Source organism: Ochotona princeps, chromosome 2 (assembly GCF_030435755.1).
Source record: "Ochotona princeps isolate mOchPri1 chromosome 2, mOchPri1.hap1, whole genome shotgun sequence".
Taxonomy (NCBI): Eukaryota; Metazoa; Chordata; class Mammalia; order Lagomorpha; family Ochotonidae; genus Ochotona; species Ochotona princeps.
In genome coordinates, this window is record NC_080833.1 from 126633375 (window position 1) to 126648107 (window position 14733).

At 42.8% G+C, this 14733-nt stretch overlaps 1 non-coding gene across 1 annotated transcript; it reads left to right on the forward strand.

The window, feature by feature from the left end:
• Positions 1 to 5333: 5333 nt before the first annotated feature.
• Positions 5334 to 5460, forward strand: LOC131479714 (small nucleolar RNA SNORA36 family). The gene has a single exon (XR_009245065.1). It is a non-coding gene; the product is annotated as a small nucleolar RNA SNORA36 family (small nucleolar RNA).
• Positions 5461 to 14733: the final 9273 nt, after the last annotated feature.

Genomic DNA, 14733 nt, shown 5'->3' on the forward strand with positions numbered 1-14733 from the left:
GTGTGGGATTTGTATGTCAGCTGGCTCCCTAAACTTTGGATGGAAGTGGTCTCTCTCCAAGTGACTATGAGGTAGACCTCAGAAAGATCTAAGAATCCAGAGCAGAGGTCAATGAACTACAGTCCATGGGCCAAATCTAGCCACTGCTTACTTTGTAAGTAAAGTCTTAATGGAATGTAGCAATGATCAGTTAAGCACAAATTATTTATAGTTACTTCCATGCTGCAAAGCAGTCAGCAGAGGCAATGAGTTGTGAAAGGATCTCTATGACTTCAATACCTAAAATAATTGCATAGCCCTTTCTAAAATAAATATAACCCTGATACATTGATCTAGGCCATCACATAATCTTTTATCTTTATTTACTCCTGGGAACTCAAGAAGGAAGACAATGACTGAAGGCTACCAGAAGGTGATACTTTAACACCACCATGGGAAGTCTATTGATGCTTAACCAACACTTCTTCCTTGTCCCTCCACACACTCACCTGTAGCTCTTGCAGTCTTCCTCATCCTTCTCCAAGCTGACCAGATCACTGGAACATACTACATTGTCCAGCAGGCTGAGGTACTCTAGGTCTGGAGTCACGTCTTCCAGCACACATTCCTAATCACTGATGTGACAACAGTCAATGATCTTCATCCAGGAAGCAAGAAAAGGCCTAGAAAGAAGCATGGACCATCAGCCTCACAGTGACAAGTCTACGCTCCCCGCTGCTCAGACAAGATGACACAATAAGGGTCGAAATCAACCTAAATTTTAGCAAGTCTACTTTTTCGTCACATGTCAGACACCCTACTGAAGTTTTCTCTGGAAAAGCAGGAACAAGTCCAGATCACTTGCAAGAGGATTTATCACAATTTCTTCTTTAGTTCTTTTTTAAAAAAGGTAAAGCATAGATTCTGCATAGTAAAATATTTTATTATAATATGCAAGGCTTATTACTTTCCTAGTAATAAAAACAAAAGCTTATTTTCAAACACCACATTAAAAAATATGCATTCAAAGAACTCCAGAACAACCATAAAACAAAACAAAACCATAAAACAAAACCATAAAACAAAACCAGTGAAGAAATGGGAAAAGGGCAAGACGATGGAATAGAGTAAGGACATGTTTAAACGGACAGAGAAACAGCTAATCAGGATGAGGCAGAGAGGACACATTCCAGGAAATAGGAGAGGACAGAACAACAGCAGAGGAGTATCTGGAGACTGACAGACACAGGAAAGCAGCAGACACAATGGTGTGGTGCTGCAGTGACTGATAATCCAGCGGCATTCAGCTAACAGTGATCTGAGCTCCACCAGCAGCCGCAACTCCACCAGCAACCAGGTGGGAAAGGATTTTCACTGGGAGCTCCAGAGGTGAACCCAAAGAACTGTCCATCCTGATCATCTGTTTGATTTGACCAGGAGTAGATACAGAGCAGCAGGTCCTAGAAGGCACTACGGGAACAGGGTGAATTTTACAGCCCAGTTCACCCCCTAGAGCCAAATTGGGCACCATTTTGCTTAAGGAGGCAAAGATAAGGGAAAGGCCTAGGCATATGCTGAGCTGGTACTGAACACATTTCTGACTCAGTAAACTGCAACAACGTAGCATCCTACAGGTTCCACCCAAGACAGGTCCGGGTAGCCCTCAGATCTGATGGCCAGCAGATCAAGAACTCTAGTAGTGGCATGTTAGGCACCATTTTGTACAGTATGGCAAAAGTTTTAGGACTGCAGGGGACAATAGTGAACTGCACTTGTCCTAGGCTCACCAGAACACACTGAGCTCAATGCACTGCACTGGTACCACAAGAAAATAATACTGACTATGGCATCGTATGGGTCAAAATAGGTTGTCTGGCCCTCAGAACTAATGCCCAAAAGGTTCTGGCAAGATCAGCATCACCAACAACTAGCTATAAAGGACACCTGGTGTCTCCCTAATCCTGGGACCTGCTCCAACCAGAAGTCGAAGAAAGGTTGTAGAGACAACGATGCAGCCTCAGCACAATATCAAAGCAGGTGGAGACTGGTGAGCCAGGAGCTGGGACTACAGAGACCATGGGGGAAATCTAATGTAAGAACCCAGACCTGGAACTCAATGGAGGGAGTGGCACAATTGGCTGCATGCAAAGAGCCATGTACCAACTGCAATAAGTAAAATTAAACTGTAGACCTTTGGTGACATAGCTTAGGAACCTGCACCAAGGAGAAGACTCTGCTAACCAGATGTACAAGACTATGCTAACCACAAGTACAAGAGTCAAAGGCACAATGAGTATTACTGAAGACTTCACTGCAAAGGAGCAAAGCCCTATGCCAATTTCAAAGTTAACTAAGGAAGACATCCAGAAAATGGGGGATATAGAATTTGAAACACTTGCTATAAAGCTACTTATCAACAATGAGAAGCACATAAAGCAGGCATTCAAGGAATTTAAGGAATATGTCATACTGGAAATGAATCAAATAAAACCTAATACATTAGAAATGAAGAATACAGTGCAGCAATTTAGAAGTACAGTGGAGAATCTCCAAAACAATGAAGCAAGCAGAAGAAAGAATCTCACAATTGGAAGATATATCCTGTCACCCGGGAGAAGCAAACAAAAAGCTGGAAACAGAACTGGATCAGGCCAAAACATGTATTCAAGAATTGAAAGACACTATTCAGAGGCCTAATACAAGAGTTATGGGACTCCCAGAAGGTGCAGAAAAGCTGGGATTAATTGTGTATTCAATGAAACAATAAGTGAAAATTTCTCTAATCTAAAAGAATTGGGAAACAACATCCAGGAGGCTCACAGAACTCCCAACAGAGTGGGCCAAAAACAATGTTCACCACAACACATGATAATCTAGCTCTCTTCAATCAGACAGTAGTAAAACATCTTTAAGTTTAAGTGCACATTAAAAAAATCAACTGACATATAAAGAAATGACAATTAAACTCTATAGGCAAGAACAGAATGGAGTGACATATTCCAGATTCTAAAACAAAAAATTGTCGGCCTAGGATAACATATTCAGCAAAGCTTTCTTTCATCTTTGAAAATGAAATCAAATTCTTCCACAGTAAAGAAAAGTTAAAAAGAATTTGCCTCTTCCAAACCTGCCCTATAAAAGATATTTAAAGATGTTCTCTTGACTGAGAAGAGGAATAGCACCAATAAGAACGAAGGCAAACGTGAAGAACATTCCAGTAAAATGACAACACAAGACTAAATCAATGAACAATCCATTCCTAACATAACAGGACCAAAATACCACCCATACATATTAATAGTGAATGTAAATGGCTTAAGCTCAATCATACGCCAAAGATTAGTAGACTGGATTAAAAAAACTAAACCCATTTATTTGTTGCCTACAGGAGACACACTTCACCAGCAAAAATCAGCAGAAACTATATCTCACGGATTTCGATGTTTTTGTTGTTATTAGTATCATCTCTTCAAAATATTTTCTTGGGTAAGGGGCCACTTGGGCAGTCTCCCCGCCTGCTGCAAGGGTAGGGTTTTGGAGGTACCTTTTGTAGCCCTGGACCTTCACCCCACCCAGGGCCCTCCACCCCGGCCCGTGCCCTCACACTCCCACCCGCGGCTTACCTCGGCTTCCATGCGACTGCTCGGCTCAGAGTCCTGGCGTCGACTGGTCCGCGAGAGTGACCCTGACACCTGCGTGACCCCAGCGTGTGCGTGACCCCGGCGTCAACGTGAGGACGTCACCTACGTGACCCCAGCACGCTAAGTAATGGCCTGTCTTCCACTTCGGCCGGAACAGGAGAGCTGAGGCTCGCAAAACGGTGAGTTAATGGACATAGATCCTCCTCTCTACCTGTCCTCTTCTCTGTATTTTCAATAAAAATAAAATAAATCTTAAAAAAAAAAAAGCGAATCCTGATCCTCACTGTCTAGGAAGGGGTAGCATGTTGCTACATTCCTGGCCTTGTGCAGGAGCCACTCAGGCTGGCCCCCAACATCCTGGAGGGTTAGGGGATTGGGGGCCTTCTACGGCCTGGGTCGGAGGATGCTCTGTCAGCCCTCCACCTCCTGGAGGGTTAGGGGATCTGGGGATCTTCTGCAGCCCGGGTCGGGCAATGCTCCATCAGCTCCCGGCATCCTAGAGGGTTAGGGGATCTGGAGGCCTTCTGTGGCCCCCAGGGGATGCTCTGTCAGCCCCCGGCATCCTGGAGGGTTAGGGGATGTAGGGGCTTTCTGCGGCCCCGGGTCGGTGGATGTTCTGTAGGCCCCGGCATCCTGAAAGGAGATGGTGTGTTGGTGCATTCCCTGGCCCTGGTTGTGGGGCCCCTTGCCGATCTCAGTTTGTTGACCGCTCAGGAAGGCCCTGGCCGTCCTCAAGGCTAGTGGGTGGGGCGACTTCCAAAGCTCCTGTCGGGGTATGCCTTCTGGGTGGGTCATGGACCCCTTGGCCGAGCCCCCCGCATCCTTGAAGAGTACAGAGTAAGGGCGCCTTCCCAGTTCCAGTTTGGGGGCACCTTACTTCTCCTTGAATTGGAGGCAATTTGGGCTACCCCATGACCAGCTGGAACGGTAGGGGGGTCTGGACATACCTGGCCCAGATCAGAAGCCACTTAGTGGGTTCCTGGAAGGGTGGCGGTGGAGACTCATTCCCTGGGTGGAGAGATCTGTCTCTGGTCCTGGTGTGGCCATGGCCTGCTTTGTCCATGGACTAAGAACATTAGAACTGAGCGAGAATTTCTGTCTGTTGCAGTCTGTTGTTTGACAAAATCCATCTTAGTGCATCCACAGACCCAGGAGCAAGTGGCAAAGCTTGGCCAGGAGAGTCATCCATCCTGTTCTCTTCCATCTTCTGACTAGGCATTCGGTTTCCCCTGCTGGCCTAGGTGAGCTGGGCATCATGTGCTCTACATGCATCTGTGTGTGGTCTCCACTGTCTGGGCATCTGCAAATGAGAAGGAGATTGCCAACATCTGCCAACTATTTTACAAACCTGGATGGAATTCCTATCTTCTGCCTTCCACCTGGCCAACCCCTGGCTCTTGGGGTCACGCCATTTGAGAACAAAGTCATCCCTATAATTCAAGTCGCCATTGATATGAGTCTTTCTTTAGAACATGTACTCAGTGTCCACGTGTAAAATATTGCTTCCCCTGAAACTTGAAGGTCAATTAAGTCTGACTCATTGGCAATGATTTTATTCTAATCAGTAACTGAAAGTTCGTAATAGCTATTGTTGCTTTCTGCTTCAAAATACTGGAATGCTTAAGTGTACATTTGAGCCCAATGTCCACCTGCTATCTTCAGTTAGTTGTCATTCCATTTTCCCAATCTCTGATGTTTAAAATTTCACATGTATTCCCAAGTATTAAGTTGAGTTTGGGATCTCCTTCCTGTTAATTAAACTTAGGGACATTGAAAGGGGCAAGCAGATAGAACTGTATAGAAAATATCATTCTATTCTTTCATTTCCGAGCCTACAATGCAGAAATAAATAAATAAATAATAAATAATAAATACTTACTGGGACCTGGCATGGTGGCTCAACCGGCAAATTACCTGCTAGCACCAGCATTCCATATACACGTTGGTCTACATTCTGGCTTACTCCACTTCAAATCCAGTTTCCTGCTTGTGGCGTGAGAAAGCTAGAGAGGATGATTCCAAATCTTGGGCCTCTGTACCCATCTGGAAGACCTAAAAGGTGACTAGTGAGCACTTGTACATACAGTGTACATGGGAAAGGGATGATTCAACAACGTAACTTCATCATACTACTCAAGACAGTGTGCAAGTTAGAATATAAGAATTGCTTATTTCTGGAATTTGCCAGTGTGCAATTTAGAACCTAGTTTCTGAAATTTGCCATTTAACACTTCCAGACTGTGACTGGCAAGTAGCTGAAACTAAGCAAAGCAAAACTGCAGATCAGGGAGGAATACACTAATATATTCACTCTGGAAAGTAAGCATTAGGTCACTTCAGAAACTTCGGGCAAGCTGTAGATCGGACTTTGGTTCAAGTAGCCATCCTTGGCCCAGGCAGCTGCGAACTCACATGTGGTGACATGTGCAAAGAGAATCTGCTGGAAGGTGGCACTGAGCAGAGTGGCAACTTTGCCTGACTTGGGTTTTCAGATGAATTATCTTCACCTATATAGTATCCCCTGTGTGACTGAATTGTGATGGTTCATCCTGCTTTAAGACACATTGATGTGAACTTGAGATTGCCTTCTTATATCCCTAGTCAAGTCCCAAGCCACTAACAGGGCAGAGCTAATGCTTTTATAAGGTCCCAGCACGTGTTTGTATACCTTTGGCTCTATGGATCTGCCTTTCCTATTTAAATATCCATTTTTACAAGGTTGTATGTTTCTAGTTTCTCTTTCCATCCCACAGGGAGAAATCTAAAAAACACCTCTTTGATGTGACAGAGCTGAGCTCTGTCTGTTCTTAATGCACTAATAACTATGTTGATAATATCTTCTTTTATAACACATGTGTGCCCTTAACACTTTAAATAGTTTTGTGGGAAACAACTTTATGATCAAATAATTTGGGCAGTGACCGCTCTCTACAGGGATGGAAGATGGAAGATGGAAGGGAGCCCATTTTCCTGATTACTTTAGTCTTTAGGTTGCATTTTGTATATCTTTTCATGTGGAACTAATAGCAGTACACATTTCTGAAAGACATCTCATGCAATCTGAGATTGTAGTACTTTGAGTTTTTCTGCATTATTGAAACTATTAGAGCAAGACATATGTTTTATTCAACTCTTGTTTCCTTACAGCTGTGAATGTCATGATCTGAATACAGTTGGTATGTTACACTTACAGGCTATGATTATATCCATACAACCTTTGATTCATGGAAGTGCTGATACTGGTTGGGACACTGCTAGATTAGCACACTAGAGTACATATGGCTAGTACTTCTACTACGAATAGCAATAGTAATTTATATTTATTTAATGCTGTCATGTGCCAAGCAATATCAGAGAAAACAGGTTCAGAGAAGTCCATTGTCCTGCTTGACATTGAGTAGTAAACAATAGCTCCTCGATTTGAATCCTGATAATGGGGTTTCCTTGATCATGAAGGAAGTTGCTATAAAGCAGACAAGCGAAAAGGAATTTAGGGAACTTGATCTATGGCACTTAGCTTTAGTTCTTCAACAGGTGCCTTGGATATAGCATATACAGACTACCCTCCCCACATGTAATATATATGAACAACATTGATACTTTAAAAATTAATTAATTACATTTGAAAGGCAAAGTTACACAGAGAGGAGATGTACACAGAGTTATCTTCCATTTGCTGGTTCTCTCCCCCAATGGCCTCATTGGTCAGAGCTGAGATGATCCAAAGCCAGAAGCCAAGAGCTTCTCCTGGGTCTCTCATATGGGTTCAGGAGTCCAAGAACTTGAGCCATCTTCTGTTGCTTTCCCAGGCCATAAGCAGGGAGCTGGATTAGAAATGCAGCAGCCAGGACATGAACCAGTGCCCATATGAGATACCAGTACCACAGATGGTGGCTTTTAATCATTATGCCATAGTGCTGTTCACAAGCTTGTGATTATAAGATAAATTGAAAATATTTCATTGTAAAAACTAAGAGAAAAATGAGTGCAGAAGAGGCATGGTAGGAGCAAACGGGGGAGAGAGGGTAGTGTGGGGACTATCTTATACACTTAAAAATGTATATATGAAGTATGTGAGGTGTGTTGCCTTTATATAAGTTTTTAAAAGAGAGATGAAGTAGAACAACTTAAAGACCAACTGGGGTGTCCTCTCTTCTGAGAGATTTAGATAAAGTTTCCAACAGTTGGCTGGTATAGGTGGGTGTTCAGCAAAGTGTGCCAGCTCAGTTTATCAGTACGTAACACCAAAGGTCTGACCATTGACTATGAAGTCTAGAACTAGAGACAGCAGGGAATCTAAGAGAAAGAGAAATTACAAATGCTTGCTTTTGTGTAGGCTTCAGTGTATCTACATAACAGAACTTGAGACAAAGGATAGGAACTTGTCAAAATCACCACACAAAGAAGAGCAAAGCAATACAGTCTTTTTAAAAGATTTATCTATTTTTATTGGAAAGACAGATATACAGAGAGACGGAAAGACGGAAAGACAGAGAAAAAGATCTCCCCAAGTGGCTAAAGTGGCCAGACCTGAGCCAATCTGAAGCCAGGAACTATGGGCATCATCTGGATCTCCCACTCAGGTGCAGGGTCCCAAGGCTTTGGGCTGTCTTGCACTGCTTCCCAAGCCACAAGCAGAGAGCTGGACAGGAGGTGGAGCAGCTGGAACATGGACCTGTGCTCACATGGGATCCCAGAGCATACAAGGTGAGGATTTAAACACAGGCTATTGCCCCAGCCCAAAACAATATAGTTTTACACAGAACAACTGATAATTAAGCATCCTGATGCTGAGATTTCAAGGGGATGGCCTCAGCAATATTCCTTTATTTTGTTTTTCCATTGATTACTTGGAAAGGACCGTAGAGATCATTCTTCGAGAGATTTCCCTTTGATGTACATGTAGATACAGCTATACTGTCATGTACTTATTCCTGACCATGACAGCTTCCAGCAAGCACTCAGTAAGTACCTACTAAACGCTGGATATTTTGCATGTGCCCAACAGTGCAACCCCCATCTGTAGAAATTATAAGTTGGACATTTATTGAAATGCTAATTTAAAAATATAAGGGTGACAGAATTATGAATGAAACTTACTTGGTGCAATTATTTTTATAGCTTTCTCTAATTTTCTGTATGTATTAATATCTTATAAAAATACATAATGTTTTTAGAATCAGTATCCAAAAATTGAAATAAGCCAAGAGACACAAAATCATACTTATGACAAATGCAACAAAGAAAATTAATCATAACAATAGCCCATGTGATGAATATTTTAAACTTTTCATGATTTTTACAAGATTAATACTAGTTAACGTCTATGTATTTGAGAGTCAGGGAGAGAGAGAGGGCAGGGGAGGAGATCCTGTCTTCTGCTTCCCTCCCTCATTGTCTGAAACAGACAGAACCAGGCTAGGAACATCAGTAATACTTTTATCCCCATATTACCACAAGTGATACTGAGACTAACAGAGATTGAACCTCTGACAACACAGCTGATACGCAGAAGCAAAGTAAGGGTTAAATTCCCTGGTCCTGAGAACTCTATTGAGTCTGGTGGCTACACATAAACAAGTGGCTTCATGCACCTGTACGTATTTGATGATGTATGGTGTTATTTTTGCAAGAGTACCTATTTGCTTTTGATAGAGAGCAATTCAAAACCAAGCACCTTATCCTTCTCAGCATTTTTTCTTATTCCTTCTTTAATTTCAGGTGGAGGTCACCTGTCTGTGTCATACTTGCAACCCCCGTGGACTGCCTGGTGCAGTGTGTAGTCACCAAGGGCTCCTGCTTGGCTGGAGGAGACTATCAACTCCAGCCCTTTGTACCACACAGTTTTCTAGCTTCTCTGTGGGACCTCACATAAATATTATTGTTGTTTATAATAACATTTGTTAAGCACCCACATGGTTTCCATTATTGAAAGAGAGATCTCAAAGGGAGAAAAGCATTGCACGCAGTGTTTAGGTAGGTCAGGGGACTCACGCAGCAGCTTCCAGGGCTGCTGTCAGCCTGGGGGTCATGCTAGCCATTCAGCATCCCTGAAGAACACAACCCATCCATTCCACTGAGACTTGGTTTTATTTTCAGTGATTGGCTGACCCGTGTGTTAAACTGCACGTTTCCCTCTTGTTGAGAATCTTCTCCACAAAGAAATTTCACTTAAAATCAAAGGAAATACTGACCCACATTGTGAGGTTATTGAAATAGAAAAATCTGGATTTAACACTTCATAACTTCATATAAAACATTAGATTACTCTTTGCTCATTCAGTACCTTTTGAAATCTTCTTACAAAGATAAAGAGAACAGATTTCCTTCATTTCATAGGTATAGTTTCAAGAAAACACTCACACCGCTCTCCCTCCTCGCTAGTCCTCTCCCCGCTTTGCTCAATTCTCCTCCATCAATTTTTGTAAAGACATTATTTGACTTCACTCTCTAGTCACAAATGTAATTCACTACCAACCATAGTGTTCCACAAGTCAAACGTGGGAAGACCTCAGTTCCACAGGAGTGCAGACACGGACTAAAAACAACCATCTTCCCACACAAGGCATTAGAGAGATTGAGATAATGCAAAGACGATTCAGATGTGACCTCTGACCTCCAGACAGTTATAATCCCTGATGACATGAGTACAGATAACTAGGACATGAAGCACGAAGTGGCAAGAAGCACCTGGAGGGCAAGGCCATCACACATGACTACTGCCCAGCAGTTTCAGTGGAATTGATGACTTGTTTTCTTCAGGGATGCTGAAGGTTCTTTATGGCAGTTCATTTGTGATGCAGTCAGGGTTTTGAGGGCTTGTGAAGCACCCGCGCACCTGTGTGAGAGCCTCATGTGAATTATGTCATGCATTTCTCAAAGAACCCTAGGAACCAATGTATCATACCCTTCTCTGTCTTCAACTTTACCACTAGCAAAGTAAAAAGAAAGTTTGAGTAATAATCTGTGAACTTTATTACTGAGAAAATCAGTTAGTGGAAGAACTCAGTATTTTCCAATTATCTATCTGGACCTTGGGCAAACCCATCCAAGGGGAAGTTTAATCTGCAGAGAAAATCTTATTTTCTTATAAATATATTTATTTGAAAGAGAGAGAGAGATTAATTCTCCAGCCTTCAGTTGTTTCTACAACATGCAGGTCTGGGCCAGGCCAAAACCAGGAGCCAGAAACACCAGCCTTTTCTCACCAAATGAAGGTCAAGTATCAGAGACCCAAGTCCTCGGGCCATCCTGTTCTTCCTTTCCAGGTGTATTAATAGGAAGTTTGACTGGAAGTGGAGCAGCTGAGTCAGGAAGCAGCATCCCAAAATGGGATGCAGGTATTGCTTCAACTGCTGGATCGTAACACTAACCCATGCACAGAAAACATTTTTTAAAAAAGCCTGCTTATTGGAAAGGCAGATTGATAGAGAGAAGGACAGAGAAAGATCTTCCACCCGCTGATTCACTCTCCAAGTGGCCACAATGACTGGAGCTGAGCTGATCCGAAGTCAGGAGCCAGGAGATTCTTCTGGGTTTCCCATTCAGGTGCAGAGCTTTGGGCCATCCTCAAGTGTTTTCCCAGGTCACAAGCAGGGATTTGGAAGGGAAGTGGAGCAGCTGGGACATGAACTGGTGCCTATATGGGATCTGGTCCATGCAAGGTGAGGACTTCAGCCACTGGGCTATTGCACTGGGCCCCACACAAAACATTCTTAATTAGGTCATGGCCTCCCACTGAAGAAGTAGAGAGTGAAGGAAAAAGGGCATTTATCCTGTGTTTAGGATCTTTGGCTGGCTACCTCCACTGATCAAGAATGTGGGATACTTTCCACAGCCACTGACGAGGCTTCACCAACTAAACGTCTTATTCCATCTCAGGTGGAGAGCAGAGGGAGACAGGCAAGAACAGTGAAGGAACAGGTGTTCCCTTTTTGGGACAGGAGATGTGAGAAATGGGCTGTTCCTTCTGTGGGTCCCTAAGTTTCCATTCTTTACTAATTGTGTTTGCCTATTGAGTGGATGATAAGGTGGGCTTTCCCCCAGTAACAGAATTCCCCCATGTAGAGTCTGGTCACACCTTTCCTTTGACAGACCTCAGGAAAGCAGTTTAGGGTTTTATGTGAGAAAGCTCTGAAATGACTTATACACTTTATTGTCACATTGTCAAAAAAAAACACTATCTATTCCCTTTGCAGATCATTTTCAGCCACGTTTACATATAGGACCCTAGAAATTCTAGGATCCAACTGGAACATTAGAATACTCCAATACTACAGTATGTTAAGTACACATTAATCATAAAATGCCAACACATAAACCCCTAAATCTCAATATAAAAGTTTTCTTACTATCAGTTTCCCTGGGAGTAATGCAAGTCCCCAAGATAAAATCATCTTGTTACTTACTGACCTGAAACATTAAAGCCCAGACTAATTAATATCCAATTAGCAGACAGAAGTCAATCAAATGTTGCCTTGATAAGATCAAGACATTTTAAGTGTAAAATTTACCCTTTGTCCAGCTTCCACTCTGCTGAAGGGTGCTTGGAATTCCTCCAGTGGATGATGCCTAGGCTGGGCTGGGCTGTGTTGGCTGTCACTTCTAGAGCCAGCACAGTTCCTTCAGCATCTGTGAAGCTATGCTAGTTTAATGCCAAGCCTCTAAATTGCTTTCCCTTGCAAAGAATTCAAGGACAGGCAAGTGTATCAGAGCAGAGACCCTATACCCACCATATTCAGGAAACAAAATAATTCCTAGTCGGTGTAACAGCTATTTCAGGCAGAATTATGTTGCTAGAGCCAAGTACTAATGGCAATCTGAGGGGAAGAAATATTCTTGGGGAATAATAAAACATGGCTTCGTTCAGAATCCATGGCCTGTCAATTCATATGGGGAAAATCTCTCCTAAGAGAGCAATGACCATGATAAAAGAAAAATTTTGGCATGCTTTAAATTTATTCACAGAGGCCAGAGAACGGCAGGGTGGGGAGGAGGGACTGTATGCAGAGAGAAGAGATAAGGAAGCTAATCAGTTAACAGCTACTGGCTGAAGCCATCAGATTCTTGCACATTCCTGAATGTATGTTAAAGCCATGACTTAAAATCCCTGGGGAAATCTCCCAGGTGCTGGTGCCTCCTACTTAAACATAAGCTTTCCAGACTATTAGCCCTAAGTAGCAGATGCTGCTTCTTAATAGCAGTACTGCTACCCCTGAGGGGGTGTCTTCCTGTGCCGCTTTTCTATGCCCAATGTAAATTCAATAAGAACATCCCTTTCCCAAGTTTTCATTATGAAAATGCTGTTGGCAGGCCCAGCACAATGACCCAATGGCTAAATCCTCACCTTACAAGTGTCAAAATACCATATGGGTGTCTGTTTATGTCCTGACTGCTCCATTTCCTGTTTAACTCCATGCTTACAGCCTGAGAAAACAGTACAGGATGGCCCAAAGCCCTGGGACTCTGCAACTGAGTGGGAGACCTGGAAGAAGCTCCTGGCTCCTGATTTCAGATCAGCTCAGCCCTGGCTGTTGTGACCATTTAGGGAGTAAACTGCTGGAAGATCTTTGTCTCTTATTTTCTTTGTAAATCTGATCTGCTTTTCCAATGAAAATAAATAAATCTTTAAAAAAGAAAAATGCTGTTGGTTTGTAGGTCTGTAGGTCCAGCAGACTTCCAAGCACTGTCTAGCTTTCCTTCTGGTAGTTGAGAAAATTGTCGCAAGACGTGGTCCTTTTTTGTCTTTTTTGACTGGTATCTGTAATGGCTGTTAAATCAGAGATCTCTTGATCAAAAAAATTTGTTTTTTTGTTGTTGTTTAATACTTGCATATGAGTGAAGGTTCTTTCTTGTATTGACATTTTTCTTCTCTTGGAAAGCAGGTTTTAAGACAGACTGTGACACTGCGAGATGTTGAGTGAGCCCTACTCATTGTACAATGCTCTAGCGCTATTATGTTGATTTTATTTTAGCCAACATTCTGAATGTCTTGTTGCCCAGCTTCCCTTGAGACCTGATTTGTGGCATCGTGAATTTGTTGTGGGGATACGTTCCCTGCAATGTTGTATTCCAGGTTCTCACCCCTGGGTGAGATAAGAATTCAAAGCAGGGACAAAAATCAAATGCTAAAATGGGAGCCTGATTGAATGAAATTTATTGTAAACATTTGGAAGTGAATAGAGGCAACCCCAATGAGGAGAGTTGGGTGACTCGAGGAGAATCTGCCTGTAAGGATAGGGAAAGAAGGGAGGAAGAGAGAAAGAGAAGGATTTGAGAGTTGATGTCTGCAAGGAGAGAGTGACACCCCAACCCCTCACCTTAAGGAGCCAGTAAAAGTGGTGCCCAATCAAATACACCAATAGGATGGGAATTCAGGTGGAATTCAATGTGTGCACTGTCCTATGGGAAGTTTTTCATTATAGCTCCATGCACTGCAAATGCACATGTACTTGTTGTGGCATCCTCTTCATAACTGGAGGAGACTTACGGAATTTAGGAAAGTGGGTTTGTTGAACTGCCATGCAAGGGAGTGAAATTAGGATGTAGGGCTAGAGACAGAAACTGGGGGAACCACTCTATTCCACTGTTCTCTACCTGATTCCCTGCCTGTCCCACATCAGATTGGCACTCTGCTTTGAGGTTTGTGTGCAGTGAGCTGGCATCCATTCTGTCTGGTGAGCCATTCTGGCCACTGCTAGGGGATTATGGAGTCCACAGTACCTGCCAAAACAGAAGGTATCCCCTTTATGCCTGCCTTGGTGTGCTTGGAGTTCGTCCTCAGCAGAGATGGAGCTGTTGTCGTTTTGTCCCTGGGGGCCTGGGGTCTCATAGTACCTCTACCATATGCTTCTTGGGGAGCTTCTTCCCCTACTTTAGAAACAAAACCCAATAAAACAAACAACCACATTTTAAAAAATGGAAAATTTCAAGCATATGCAAAAACAATAAATTAATATAATGATTTCCTTAAGAATTCTTTACAGTTTCAATAATTATCAACCTGCATGTGATCCTGCTTTCCTCAATTTTGGAATATCTCAGGTCTTGAGAGATCTCTACTTCTATTACATGTTTCTCTGCCACACTTTAATATGTCTGCAATGTTTCCTTT